This window comes from Macrobrachium nipponense, chromosome 44, assembly GCF_015104395.2.
Source record: "Macrobrachium nipponense isolate FS-2020 chromosome 44, ASM1510439v2, whole genome shotgun sequence".
Classification (NCBI taxonomy): domain Eukaryota; kingdom Metazoa; phylum Arthropoda; class Malacostraca; order Decapoda; family Palaemonidae; genus Macrobrachium; species Macrobrachium nipponense.
Genome location: NC_087221.1, coordinates 10,789,516 through 10,805,975, shown reverse-complemented (window position 1 = coordinate 10,805,975; position 16,460 = coordinate 10,789,516). Strand labels below are relative to the sequence as shown.

Genomic DNA, 16,460 nt, shown 5'->3' with positions numbered 1-16,460 from the left:
GAATAACAAGCCCCTCTCGTTGTCAATAATTCTGCCATTGCTTATCATTCAATACATTCAACTTATAGCTCAACTTCTTGCCAACCTTCCCCTCCCTGACGATGCCTACGGAACACACTCAAGGATACCTCAATATTGTCTACCCATTTAACTTTACCAAAGCTCACATGACTGCCTATCTTGTTTTGCTCAATGCAGTTGTTTTCCTACATTCCATCTTGGGATTGTGAATATTCATGACGATTACAATAGTAATAATGATAATATCCTGAGGGTATATTAGCATTTACTTATAAAGTCTGACATTTTTTTTTTTGAAGTTCAAATAAGGAAAAAAATCTTCTTAAAAGCACCAAGAAAAAGTGTGTGACTAACTGATAAATGGCGACAAAATGAGCGCAGAAAGTGGAAAAAATAAAGCTTACTACGACGAGGATGAGAGGAACAACTCCTTTTTGTGAATGTATTTTATACGACTGTGAATAAAGGTAAAATTCCCATTGTGCTATGAGATGTAGGAGAAGGTCACTGAGAAGGTACAGTTATGAGTTCAATTTACCATAAGGCATTGCAATTTATTATTAGGCTACTTCAACAAACTCAAGCCACGATTTTCTCTTCCTTACAACTTAGGCAATATTTATATCCAGCTTAACTTTCGATTCAACTATATGGCGATCAGACAGACCTCCAGCCTCCATTAAACCCATCAGACCGCTCTCCCGTTTACTCTGTTCTAACACTCCATCTCGACCCCTTTTCCTTACCATTTTCTCTTCTGACGTTCAGCTAACTCTACTTGCTTTAGAAACCAAGTATTTCCAACAATCAAGATGCTTTCAATGCACATTTCCACGAGACTTTCTCCATTCTCAGTTACTCCAAGAAATCATACCTCCCAACAACGCCATCTCGGTCTCTATCACCTACAATTATACTTTTAAATTACATAGCACAACCATCCTTTCATATTCCCTACACTTAGTCTGGCAGATTCAAAGTTTCCCATAAAAATTCTCTCTCATTTTCCATTTCCTTGCCCATAAAATCCTCGAACAGAATTATCTTTACTCTGTACCTATCTCCAGAGCCTTCCTAACACTGCCAGCGCTATATATCATAATACGCTTTGCTAACATACAGACACACATGCATAAATACATTCATACATACAAACATACATACTTACTCAATACAAACATCATTTCCCGGTGAAAGGGGTAGATAGATCATAGCTATGAGTCTTCAGTTCTCGGCAAGTAAAGGATTGAGGCTCCCATCCCCTTGTCCATTTCAACCATGGCTGATATCACCACCACCATTGTCACTCAACTACCAGAAATATAAGATAATGTTTGGGCAACAGAAACAGATCATACTCATTAGCCATCCTCATCCAGTCATACCTGGGTCCTCTCACTGGGTGAGTGAGAATGTTAACTATTCAGGAGCAAGAGCCCGTGCCAGCAGAATGCTGGTTTAATCTAAAAAAAATAAAATAAAAAAGTAAATCTCTCGAGAAAACACTATTAAAGCAAAGAACAATTCAACACGATGAACTTTATAAAGTAATACCTCAACTATTGGATCATTATTCAAATAATTCAAAATACATTACGCCGACTTTGTGAAAAATAAAAAATAATAATTTTCCGCACCATCAAGATTTTCCTGAAAATGGACGATTTCTAAATCTTAACAGGATTATCCAACGATGCAACTTATTCACATAAAGGAACAATAAAACAAAAGCCGATCGGATGAAATTGCTCAATGGGCGTCAGGTTAATGGATGAAAGGGCGTCCTCCTCCTACTGCGTCTGTGCCATTAATTTATCAGGGCAAAAGGCGGATGTAACTCGACAGCGTCAAACACATGAAATCTCTTTGACCTGACTTATAGACGTTGTTCGGAAACAAGAGATATTCCTGGCGATAGAATACGAGCAGATGGAGCTTAATGGGAATATGTTACTGTGTTAAATTCGTCTAAATGCTTCCTTGTCCCTTACTTCCTCCTCCTTAAATTTTCTTCTAAATTAAGGGTGGCAGAAAAACACAAGTCGAAATAAGTTCCCGAAAACATCTGCATAACGCGAGGACAACTATAATGAAAAAAAAAAAAAAAAAAAAAAAAAAAAAAAAAAAAAAAAAAAAGGACTGAATTTATACATGAAAAAATATTCCCGAGACTCCAAGAGAAGCGGTCAGGCGGTGTCAACTGCCCCGTCCGCAAGCCAAAAACTGTTGTCTAACCGCCAATGTTATTGCGACATCTACTATGTGTATACTTAGCAAATATTAAATGCTGGTTGAAAATTAGTTCAAGTCTTACGTAAAAAAAAAAAAAAAAAAATAAAAAAAAAACACTTCACACTAATTCTGGCCTCATTTCGGAGTCTGCCTTTCATTCTTCCCTTGCCTCAAACTCGAGCCATCACCGCCAAATTCTTTTATGAATGATCTTTCCTTCGATTCAGACTAACGCTTTAATCTTATAAATTCACATCCAAAGTCCCTACTCTTGGCGTTATCTTTAATATGATATAATGAATGACGACATAAACAAAATTCAAGTCTATATAATCCACAACTCTGTTTCATATAGTGAATATTCATAAATGGTCCAAAACAGCCATCAACTCCGTTTCTATCATCGAATAGTCATGAACATAGTCTATATAACCCACAACGATACTCCTGAAGCCCTAGCCAATAGCTTGAATTGTCTGCCGAATCCTCACTGATATTCCTTATACGAGTATTTCGGTGAAACGTCATAACTTGGCCGTCAGTCACGAACTGATCTCTCCTTACTTGAAAGTATTTTTACGATGACAAAGCAAAGACGTGCAAGACGGCTAATAATAATACAAACAATTTACACGAACACAGCAGTTATGAGGTGATACATAGGGTGCGCTTAGGTCCTGGGTGCGCTCACACTACAGCTAAACCTAGTCGAAACTCACTTCACGAACCCTACAAAATACATGCGCCATTTCCTTATAATAAATACACTCATGCGTTCCCCTGAACACTTGAGAAATAATATTGACCAATTTTGACATTTTTCAATAAGACTGATTCATAAATGCAGCAAAATGAAAGCCTCCCTCACAGAACTTAGCTATACCTCACCAGAAGCAAATATCACTGGCAATGCCGAAATTCGAATTATTTCCCAGAGCGTAACAAAGGCTTTTCCAGCCGTGTGTTTGTAATCCACCTGGGTTCGTTAGAGCTTCGACGAAGTCAGCTTTTCAGCATCGTCCGTTTTCGAACGGCTACGTTTATATTTACAGGTAACAACAATTGCCTCCCCCTACGCTTTCTTTGCCTTTTCAGCCAAGGTATGAGGTTGATGCTCTTTTAGATGCCGCTGATTTAAAAAAAAAAAAAAGCATGAACAATGGATTTTACATCAGCCATACTATCCATAGTGGGCAGACAAACAATGCCAGTGCTAATAAGATCTTCTATTATAATCTGACAATGGCAATCCTATCGAATTTGTCCATCTCCCTTTCTGACTTGGCTATACCACAGCAGCGCACAGATGAACAATAGAGTGACGGGAATATTCACTTGGCAATGGCTCCCAAAGAAATTAAGAGAGAGAGAAAGGAGCATATTCACTTGGCAATGGCTCCCAAAGAAATTAAGAGAGAGAGAGAGAGAGAGAGAGAGAGAGAGAGAGAGAGAGAGAGGAAGAGAGAATGTCCCGCCTATAACTGAAATGTTCTTCACCAGGAGTTATATTATTTTCGTTCCAGTTTTCATTCCTTCTTTAACTGGTTTCGATTTTCTTGTTCATCGCCTTAATTTACTACCTTATTCACCACCTTCATTTTCCCCCTTCACCTTTAATCTTTTTTTATTGCAACAGTACCCGTAGCCAGGACAACAGAATCTTATTATATTCCATAATTCATCTAATATTCAGAAATGTCAAATCCTATTCTAAAGCACAGATCAGAGGGACGAGCGCCCAAACCCGAAAAAAACGAGAAAAAAGTAAGAGGTAGTTGTTGGGCCGGGGGTAGAGAGAGGTGCTGAGTACCATAAAAAATCACAATTAGCATCACTATACTCTGTTTTTTTTTCATCTGTCCATCCGCCTATGGTGTTTGTGTATGGTAACACTGCGTCCCGGTAAATAATTACGCTGTGTGTAAGTGTTAGGTTAAATAAAAGGATATCTGGGTGTACATTTCCAACTGAAAAGTGTTTTAATAATTTACTGTATGCGAATTACACCGTTAATATTCGAAATAGGATATTATTATAATTGTTGAATGTGAGCTGAATGTAACCATGTGAGCTGAGTGTTACCATGCAAAAACACCACAGGCGGATGGACAGATGGAAAAAAACAGAGTATAGTATCAGTTGCGAACATTTAACTTAAGCTCATAAAAGCTATATATTTTTTGTATAACACGTATCAAGATTCTAAAATTTAAGTAATGCTACAGTTTTCGAGTAACTAGAGTATCAAAAACTGTATTGATAATATATGCTTATTTAGCTCATAAAAAGGACAGGTCCATAATTTTGCCTGCCTAACAACATCAGTAACTTATTCCTCCGACTGCAATATCGACTTTCAGTGTCCATGATGTTTGTCGCTTCATATAACTTTTAATAAATCAGTCAGTCAGATTGCAATAGTTAGTAAACTATATAAAAGCAGCCTTCGGGTGAATTACACAAGTTATGTTAGAGAAGTTAAGCGTTCAAGGGTTCCAAGTCGCTTGAATCGCTTGCTGGTGTTCTCTTGATATTAGAATTTAATGCAACCTGTGCATAAAATTCTTTTTTTCTTCTGCACATCAAAGTTCATCCACACAACTAAACATTCAAACTATGAAAAATCATTTCATCTCAAACAAAAATTTCCCGTTTTCCGTCAATGCGTTTATGCTTGTTTATCATATATTTCAACAATATCCTCTCAAAGGGCGCACCCTGTTTAAATCTACCTGGTAGAAGAGAACCGTCCCACTAACGAATTCTAAATAATCAATGAAAAGCTATACGCGTGAGCCTCTCCCTCTCCCCCTCTCTCAAATGAACTCTGACCTCTCAGTCGCATAATATCATCAGCTGCTTCAGCTCCTGATGGCTCTGTGTCTGAATTTTTCATGATATCCGACTGAGACCTTAAGATTACGGATGTAATTGGTTCACCGCATCACAGCAATAGTCGATGTACGCAAACATACTACCATACATAAATGCTTGAACGAACACGACGCCTCGACATTCGTGCCGTTCAAGTCAGGACTAAACATGGACGAGCTGTTATTCATCTCCGCTTAGTAACGGTAAATGTGGCAAAAGAAGACCAAGGAGTCACTGTCACCCATGTTCCAGCGCAGAAAGGGTTAAGTTTAAATGCTGGGCAGAACACGTGCGCTGCGCATATACAATACACTTTGGATGTAAGTTATCGCCAGAGTATACTGGATTCGAAATTAAGGGTTTTTTCATCACTTCATTATATCTTTTTTCAACATCTCCTACAAGGATTGGCAAGGCAACGGACAGTATCACATCCACACTTTAAGTTTAATGGCTGAATCATGGATGCACCCATGCTAGAAAACACTCCATGCCAGGAAACTCCAACCCTTAGACCCTGCACCATTCACCTTTCTGATCTAGCCATTGTACGTCTTCCTCTCTTTCCTGATATCGCTTCCACATTATACACTCTTTTCACCTAACTGCCATCTCCATCCTTTCCCCAAGACCAGACCTTCTCAATACACTCGACCACATATCCACTTATGATAACCATTGTTACTACATCTACTACGTATCTCAATATTAGGTATCCTTTCAATTCTTCATAGCCAAATAATGCTACATACACAGGCGTTTATACAACTTCTGCCCATAATTCTTTCCTTCACATTCAACATCCATACTTCACTTCAATAGTGGAGAAGTGGCTCAACAATCTATCCTATTCGATTATATACATATATATGTATATATAATATAAAACAGGAACAATATGGCCGGCAGAAACTTCAGCGTTTCTAGTTATATGTTTATTTCTTTCCATTAACAATGTTTTAAGAATAGAAATCACATCTTTAGGGCCCTGAAGATGAGATTTAAATTCCAAAAAACGTTGGAAATGAGAAGAAATAAATTTATAACAAGAAATGCTGAAGTTTTTGCTGCCCATATTGTTTATATTTAAAATTCGACTTTCCACAAGTGACAATACCATTCATTTATATATATATATATATATATGTGTGTGTGTGTGTGTGTGTGTGTGTGTGTGTGTGTGTGTGTATCTTGTTGAAATATGCACTAAGTCACTAACGACACGTTATCGGATGGGATGCAGTAGGGAACTGACCATGAGACCAATTGTTGCTACGTAGTCGTTCGTCAAATTGGCGAAATAGTCTATATACAATATTTATTGGGAAAAAAATCCAGATTTTCAATCTAGCAACTAGCGTAATTTTCTTGAGGAATTCTGTCTTTATCTTGCAAAATGTTTAATTCAGTCACTTTTTGGAAATGGTCAACATTTCAGTAAATCATTAATTAAATACGCATATTTTAGTTACTTGTTTTTTTTTAATAAGCAATATCATATGAAAGGAAACATTATGAGCAAGGAGATACTGTTACATTGCTTGTGAATAAGTTTAAAATTAAAAGTGATTATAATAATAATGACAAAATAAGCAAGTTTTGAATATGCATAATATTACTACGGATGTCATATTTTCTTATATATTCTCTATTATCAGACCAGTATGACCTGAAACTTGCCAGAAATATAAACATGAAGAATATATAAATATATCGGTAAAATTTGATCGTTGCGTTTCCCGTATAACAACTAATCCTATTTCCCTCTCAGGCAGGGAACCAGTCTGATGTCACGATTACCAGTGATAATGTTTCATGAAATTTATGTTACGGGTTAAAAGTTGCCCGTTCTACTCTATAACTGGCTATTCGGGTAGTCGGTCAACAGTTACTGGCCGTGGAAACTGCTGCCTTGCAGTCTTACTATTAGTAAAAGGCTGGGCCCACCGCCAATAACTGTGGAAACTGCTGCGTTGTAGTCTTACTTTTTAGTAAAAGGGTAGGCCCACTGCCAATAACTGGAAAAACTTGCTGCCCTTGTAGTTTCTAACTTTTTAGTAAAAGGCTAGGCCATAAACCGCCAATAACTGTAGAAACTGCTGCCTTGCAGTCTTACTTTTTAGTAAAAGGGTAGGCCCCACTGCCAAAAGAACTGGAAAACCTGCCTGTGCCTTGGTAGTCTTACGTTTTAGTAAAAAAGGCTAGGCCTACCGCCCAATAACTGTTGGAAAACGTGCTGCCTTGCAGTCCATTACTTTTTGTTAGTAAAAGGGATCGAGGCCCACCACCAATAACTGTGGAAACTGTTGCCTTGCAGTCTTACCTTTTAGTAAAAGGCTAGGCCCACCGCCAATAACTGTGGAAACTGCTGCCTTGCAGTCTTACTTTTTAGTAAAAGGCTAGGCCTACCGCCAATAACTGTGGAAACTGCTGCCTTGCAGTCTTACTTTTTAGTAACAGGCTAGGCCCACCGCCAATAACTGTGGAAACTGCTGCCTTGCAGTCTTACCTTTTAGTAAAAGGCTAGGCCCACCGCCAATAACTGGAAACTGCTGCTTTGCGGTCTTACATTTTAACTATGGACTTTTTGTCAAAGGTGAGGCCCACTGCCAATAACTGTGGTTGATGGCAGCAAGGGCATGTCGTCGTAAAAACCCCTTTGCCAAATAATAAACCATGTCTGATGTTGTAAGGAAAGGCGCATCAGGCAACCAATCCTTAGATGTAGGTGGGGAAGAAGAAGAATGGCTATGATAGAGGGCGGTTACCAGGAGCAATATTCTCGGGAAACATGCTGTCACCTCCCATTTAAGTGTTTTATGGTTTTTAAAGCTGCCATTTCTTTGCCGATTTACTCCCTTAATTTAAATGTACGTTGATTAAGCAACGTTAACATGACGCTAGATTATCATCCATATAATCGAACTATCTAATCATATCGCTGCCATCACCTCAATGTTAGCTTTAGCTGATCTTGTGAAAACAGGAATTTCACAAAATCTCTGAAATGTTCAGGGAATTCATGAAATCACCAATTCACTTAGGGACATTTTTATATAGGAGGGGTTAGTACTAACACGGCGAAAAAGTGATTCTACACTGTTCGCCGAGTAGTATACTACTAGCAACTCGGGGATCAAATGTGTTTCGCTGTGTATAGTACTAGCTCTCGAGGATTAAATAAAACAGTGATTCAGCTACACTGTTTCACCGTCTTTAGTACTATAAAAACAGCCCCTCGGGAATCAAATGTATTTCGCCGTGTTTAGTACTAGCCCCTCGGGGATCAAATAGTAGATTCACATCAACCGTTCATTTGATGTCTAGGCCAGTCCCTTACGGCGCTCCTAATTGGCTGTTGATAAGCCAATCATAGGGCTGGAAACTCTGTCTCTCGAGAAAGTTCACATGGGTAGGATCTATGTTCCACGTCTCCTATGGGATACGTCTTTCAAAAGTATCCCTTAGGAGAGGTGGAACATAGATCCTGTCTATGTGAACTCTCGAGAGAGACTGAGAGTTTCCAGCCCTGAGATTGGCTTATCAACAGCCAATTAGGAGCGTCGCAAGGGGCTGGCCTAGACATCAAATGCACGGTTGATGTGAATCTACTATAATACTAAACACAGCGAAACAGTGTAGATGAATCACTGTTTCCCTATGTTTATTACCAGGCCCTCGAGAGTCCGTAAATGAATTGGTAATTTCACGAATTCCCTGAGAATTTCGTGAAATCCCTGGTTTCACAGTCTCACACACATACTATGTCAAGTTAACTGTTCTTTGGGGCACAGCTGACTGACGAGGTACAAATGCGGTATTTTTTCGGCCTATCTATCATTGCGACCATATTAAACTAGAAAATTGCCGACTTCCTTCTCGTTAGCGGCATGGGTACATCATGACGTCGGCTGAGTCCTTCAGTCTTACCATTCCCTACTGTCAACTTTGAATATGAAAACTTTCAAGAAGCGTCGTAGGAAATTAAAAATACTTATAAAAAAAACTTACCTTCGTCAGGACTGCATCTGTTCTGCTTTGAGTTGCTTCTTTCACAGACACACACACACAAACAAAAAAGATGTTTGTGAACAAGTATTCAATCGATATGACACTGGATCTAATGCCCTTGAGAATTTAATGCAACATTTCTTTCTCGGAACCGCGACCTACAATGACGAATTCATGTTATTTTCACTATATCGAGACTCTCCTCCTTAGTGTGCAACTGGGGCGTTTGATATCGTAACAAACCTTGACAATGCTTAACAATTCAATTATTCATGGTGACACCACTGCAACTATTTACTGAAAATCACACATCGGTCACGCCTGACCATCTGTTTAATCTCTTTCGACGGTCAACCTTGCAAACACCTACCGTGACGATAAAACAATGGTTTACGGAGGTTGACTAAAAGATCATATTGCACCTCGGGAAAGGTTTTCTGCTGACCAGGGCGTCGGGTGCAGGCGTATAATCAAGGCTGCGTCACAAAAACTTAATGTGTGGCATCTTTTAGTATCTTATCAATCACTACTGCACTAAGCGGGGGATATAGTAATCGATACTAACGGAAGACTTTGGTAGTCTGCCTTCAAAATTGGCAATTTGGTGGTCTGGCGACATTCAAACGCTAGATGTTAGACATCCAGCTTCGTGTGACATCTCCGCACCATCGCCCCTCCCTCCACCCCATAAAAATGTTCACAACATTCCTCTTATTATACACAGTAATTTCAGTTAGATGGCACTGATGCTCTAATGTGACTTGCAAAACCTTCAGGTCACAAGAAACTTCTCACTCATAAGCAAGAAGTTGACTTGTTAACGTCAAATTCAGGTGTAATTATGAACAATATCCGATAAACATTTCTGCAATACATATTAAGAAAGAGAGAATCGTTAATAAATAAACTAATATAACCGAGGAGCATCATACAAAGCATAGTCCATTACCATTTCGGTAACAGACTCCTTACAAATTTCAGTGTCTCAGATGAGTAACACCTTGAGTGTGGAATTATTTCTGCTCAAATGAGAGCCGTCAGCGAACACTGACGACCGCACGCGTAACCGCAGTTCTTGTCACTGGACACTACCGGAGAGGAGTGGTTTAAGAGACATTTTTATCATTTTCGTCAAGCCCGTGACCACCAGAGCTATGTTATTATTGTAACTCATACATACAGAACGCCCACATAGGATAGTGAAACGCTAGGATAAAGAGAATTGCTTGGGTGTACACTTAATTGGAAGTGAACTCAAATCCAAGACCGTGAAAAGCAATTTTATTTTACATACACAATGCCACAACCCACGTTTAGAGAAAATTAGTTGCAAGGTCACTAGATAATGTAAAGCACCTAGGTTACAGGTAATAACAATCTGACCTAAGCGACACCAACCGAGCTACAGATATTGTATTCTTCTTTCCCACCGTTATCCCTACACTAAAAGGTCGGTTGCCTGATGCGCCTTTCCTTACAACATCAGGCATGGTTTATTATTTGGCAAAGGGGCTTTTACGACCGCATGCCCTTGCTGTTATCAACCACAGTTACTGGCGGCGGGCCTCGCCTTTGACTAAAAAGTCCACCTGCAGGGCAGCAGTTTCCACAGATATTGGCGGTGGGCCTAGCTAGCCTTTTACTAAAAATTAAAACTGCAAGGCAGCAGTTTCCACAGTTATTGGCAGTGGGCCTAGCCTTTTTACTAAGAAGTAAGGCTGAAGACAGCAGTTTCCATAGTTATTGGCGGAAGGCCTAGCCTTTTATTAAAAAGAAAGACTGCAAGGCAGCAGTTTCCACAGTTATTGGCGGAAGGCCTAGCCTTTTATTAAAAAGTAAGACTGCAAAGCAGCAGTTTCCACAGTTATGGGCGGTGGACCTAGCCTTTTACTAAAAAAGTAAGACTGCAAGGCAGCGCAGCAGCTGTCCTTTTAGTCGCCTTTTACGACACGCAGGACTTAAGGTGGTAGTATTCTTACACCTCTACCACAAGGACATTCACAGATACTCTTGTCATTGACGCTGAACAAACTAACTTAAAGCAGAGGATCCACAAAATGGACCACAGGAACCCTGACAACTGTATTTGCTTTGCAATAGATGAACGAAAAATTCTGAGGAGAAAAAAACGAAATGTCAAAATTACCCGTTGCATATACCTTGAGAAATGAAAGTTTAAAAACCCAATGAAAACTTTTAGTACGCACATCCATATATATATATATATATATATATATATATATATATATATATATATATATATATATCGTCAATGTTGGAGAACCAGGGTTCGTTCCTTATCATAGACGGAGCAATTTAGGCACGTTCCGTTGAACCCCACTATTAATTTATTAATCTCACTATACAATACAGCACCGGGTAATTTTTATACGACGTTGCACCCAGAACAAAGCAGGGCAAGCCTACCATCAACAAACATTTATCTATTACGAACTGAGAGTTCAACAACTGAGAAAAGGGAACATTTTAGCAGATAGCTGACGTCACTGCAATTCTTTAAATAAAATTCTGTACCGTCAATAAGCAGACATCGAAAGAGAAAGGGAAACAACCTCAAAGCATGGCTGTTGGTGTTCTGCTGATTATAGTAACCGCGACGCTCTGGGAGAGTAAGCCAAACAACGGTTCGCTCGTTGTATTAAAAACGTATGCAGTTGACAAACACGGCACTCTCCTTCTCTGAAAATTTAGTTATAACATACACAAATTATTCCTGTTTCCTTAAAAACATTTCTTAGCTTTTACATATAGAAATATGCCTCATTATTTATTTATTTATTCATGCGTGGAATGTATATTCAGTTCTTCCTATACAAGCTAAGCTTAATTTCCATTATCTTAAACATACGTTAATTGTTCGTTGAGGGAGCTTACTAAGCGCGTTCACGGCCTTCGGTTTTTTTTAAGAATGTATGATCACATCATCATTACATATTATGACAATTATATGAATCATGAAAAAATCATGCCAAGGTCATGTGTACTGGATTATCTAAGTGTAAAAGTTTTTGGATAATATTTAATACAGAAATATGACAGAATATCGTGACCCCATCATAAGTACTGCATTAATTATGATATTGGAAGGGTTCCAACTTCTTGGCGTAATTTCATTCTTAACGCAATTTCAATACATTCTATGGACAAGTGTGCCGATTATTCAGAAACCAACTTAATGGTTTAACTAAACAACTGTTTTGTTCAACATTGGGAAGCAACACTTGCGAACTATGCAAAATTACATACTATACACACGCAACCAGCAAAACTCAAAATACTCAGACAAAACAAGTCGAATTTCTCCTAAAAGCATAATTACAAGCACTGGAAGTCAGGAAACATATTAAGAATGATTACACTAATAATGATAACTCCAAAGTTACGTTCAGGATTGAAAAATGATAGCCACTGGCTAGGTATTTTAGGCGAATAACACGACTAATGACATCGCAGCATTTCATCATAACCACAGCAGAGCTGCTCGAAAATCTCATAAACAGAAAAAACAAAACAAAAACAAAAACAACAATATAGGTTGCCAAGGTGCTGCTTCGGAGTACGCATACTAAGCAAGATCAGCTAAGTACAGTTGAAAGCAGCCTCGCATGAGAAGTGCTAGTCTTAAAACCTAAAGATAATTTGTGACGATCGCTGAAAAACTAGAAAGTAGCATATTGGCGGCACTGATATAGTTTGACTGGCCGTGAAGGCCCTGTCGACTAGACAAAAAATTAATGTCTGGCACCTGGACAATAGAAAAAATCACACTATAGCACATACAATATATATATCAATATATTAATATATATATACTATTTATATATGCATACTATATATATATATATTATATCTATATTATATATATATATATATATATATATAAAAGGGAGGTTGGAGATGAGTGAAGATTTGAGGAAGGTAACAGACCTGACTGACAACAGAGGCTCAATAACGCAGAGGGCCTTTGCGTCACGTGGCGTTACAGGCGATTATAATATAATAAATAAATAGATAAATATATATATATATATATATATATATATATACGTGTGTCAAGATTAACGTAATAAATATACATATATAATATATATACTATATAAATGTATATAAGAATCAAAGTGGCCTGTAATACTGTCTTGAAAAACTGTGAGTTCGCTATTCTTGACATGATCCTACAGGCGTTCATAACAACAGTATAACAGTTCTTAACGCGCTACTTTATGCCGCGAACACCTAAATACGTAACGTCGTAGGCCTAGAACGCTGCATTACTTTTACTTACAGCAAAGTAATAAATTGATTTTAGAAAGGCGTGGGTCTCGTGGATGAGAGAGAGAGAGAGAGAGAGAGAAGAGAGAGAGAGAGAGAGAGAGAGAGAGAGAGAGAGAGAGAATATATAACAATTGCTTACAAGGCATAGACGATGAAAAAATATAACTTATTTAGACCTACTCTCGCCATTTTTCTTAGTACAATATCAGACTTTGCTAACTTATTCAAAAGATATTACTAAAGATGCCGATCAGATCTAAATCAGCTTTCGCGAGATCTGTGACACAATTTCATTAGCTGTAGGCAGAGGGGTTCATGTAGATTCTAGGCCTACACTATATTCCACTTTCCTCCAGAGTAATCTGTACTTATATCCCAGCTCCCCCGAAATTAATTCCTCCTCATAACGAAATATTCTCCCTCCCACCTCAAGTCAGACCTTAGCCAGAGACTGTATGGGAGGCAGTCTCTCCATCATATTCATTTACAAGGGAGTCCTCCCAACATCAGCCTCGACGAATTACAAGACCTGGGCTTCGACTTAATCTAATTAAGGCTGAAACGATGTTTGATGTGAACCTCGTAAAACAAAAAAATACTCTTGCCAGACATCTTGCTGAAAAGCGTTCCCAAAATTCTATATTAATTCAGAGGTTTAAAAAGGAACTTTGCCAGTCACTTATGAGGTTATAATGATTTACCATAGAACTTAATTTAAAAAAAAACATCTAACATTTGTTATATTTTTTACCTCATCCTGCTATTCGTTGAAAAAAAAAAAAACTAACTTCTGCTTTACATTATTAAGGACATTATCTGGAACACCCGAATATTTCAAAACAATATGTTTAAACTTCAATGCTTCTTATAGGAAGCATTGAATTTTAAGCAAATTTCGAAAGAATTAAGTATCAAATTTGAATTACTAACACAACAAATATCCGCTTATCCTACAAAATTTGTTCATAATACAAAGGACTTTTAATACCAACAACACGGATATAAAGAATGCGGTAGTTAGAAGTTGATTGTTGCAAATGCTTTTACCACTACATACAACGATCGTTTCTCGTTATCCAAAACGACCACGTATTAACAAGCAGTAAAGTCGCGCACTTAGCAAGTCAGGACTGACGGCTTCGAAAAACTGAATAATCGAACAATTCCGTTACGACTGGAACACTTAAACTGAAGGCAATCATATTACAGAATGTGTGTGAATATGTTTGTGTTTATTCCGTGCTGTTATTAAATGGGAAATGATGTAATGTCGTTTTCAATATCAGTATACATACATAATGGATGTTGCCTTATTCCTTTAAACAGATATTTGTTGAAGTGTTCACTGCCGTGACTAATGGAGCTGTCAAAGCCGATCTTGCGCACGCGCGAGCACTTGAGAAAAATTTTACAACCAGAGCGCGAAATTGTACAAAGCGCATTCCTGATATAACATGACCATTTTCCTATGCGATAAATAGTCTCAACAAAATTAACATCCTCCAAAAAATCACGATCGTCATGAAAGCCATGAACACTCAAACTCGGCCAAAAGTCGGCCACCTGTCTACGACCTTGCCCGGAGTAGTACTACCTATCCATTGCCGAGACAGGTATCGAGACGGACACCGGTGGAGTTTCATTTTGTAACTGATGGCCTGGTAAGTCCTAAACACAAAAAATGTTAAAGAAAATATAGTCATTTCATATTAAGGATGTAGGCTACGTGCCCCATATACAAGAATCATTTGCATTTTTCTGACTTTCTATAGATAGCATTTCAGCCAAGATGGTTCTACGTGAACTTGCGATATGCCATTTGTATTTTTTTCTGTGATTTCATTTATATACTACAACTGAGGATGATACTAAGCCTGCTTTTAATGGCGCTTAATCATTACGGGGCGAAGCTAAAGGGCTACTACTAACAATTAAAACTTTAAAAAAAATACTAGGAAATATCAGACTAACAGACGTTACAATTTAAAAACCACAAAGAATAATTCTAGTAGTGTTTGCAGGTATTACAAAATCACAATAGTAAGCAGGTTTCTATATAACATAAGATACAGCTTACTTCAACTAGGCCTACACCCCTCCGTAAACCTAATAACAGCAATCAAGTTGCCCAAAGATGCGTTCGCCTTTGTTTAGCAATGCATGGATTTTTAAAAAATCTTGAGACTTAATATTTCCAAAACTTTATCGATCATAAACAGGTCATTCGCTTATAAAGCTAGACTACAATAAACTCAAAGTTTTCTTTACTTGCCCGAGTAAAAGGTGACATGGGAGACAGTCCAAACTGACACTTGAAATAATCGAAGAGGGAAAAAATCTAACGAAAGTGGTTGCTTGCTGTAAGCTATTCGCATCATAGATAACCGCTATTCGCTTTGTGTACGTGAGCGCATGTAATACAAACTGCCATTCAGTCACTTTCTTCTTAATAACCAAAAGTCTGACATAAACAAACAGAAAGTTAGTTACCCAAACGAAAGCACTAGAAATAGAGCATTGAAATCATGAAAGGTTCACACAACACAAAATGTGAAAGGATCCGAGTCAAAGAAGCCCATAAAATTTAAGCAAAAGCGTTTCAACACACCGCGCTCAGACACAAGCCACGGTCGAGCGCGGTACAACACATCCACACTCTACCACGGCTGAGGCAACACTGACTTGACATCTAATCATGATGTGCAATCGCTGGAGCCTGCTGGTGGTGATCCTAGTTCGCGTCGTTGTCGTTCGTTAAGGAAAAAATAATACACCGTATTGAGATTTGACGAAGTACTTTAACATTAGGTATGGCAGCTTTTGCTACTGTCATCGTGCAGAAATGTAAACAGATGTGAAAGCTAAGGAGGTCAGCGCTGTTGCGTGGTCATATTGATAATTGCCGGGAAAATTTCGTTTCCATCTTCGACGGTACATATCGTGTGTAAGCTGGCATAATCGGTGGACTAACGCAACATCCTTTAGGACGGCCTTGATGTGCGCAACATCGCTAAAGAAATAGAAAGTTA

At 38.3% G+C, this 16,460-nt stretch overlaps 1 protein-coding gene across 5 annotated transcripts in view; it reads right to left on the bottom strand.

Annotated features, from left to right (window-relative positions):
- LOC135204025 (adenylate cyclase type 8-like) overlaps window positions 1-16,111 on the bottom strand; it is a 973,771-nt gene extending 957,660 nt beyond the window's left edge. For all 5 annotated transcript variants that reach the window (XM_064233960.1, XM_064233961.1, XM_064233964.1 and 2 more), the window contains exon 1: window positions 16,040-16,111. The gene's annotated coding sequence lies outside the window, so the exon portion shown is untranslated. The remainder of the gene's footprint in view (window positions 1-16,039) is intronic.
- Window positions 16,112-16,460: the final 349 nt, after the last annotated feature.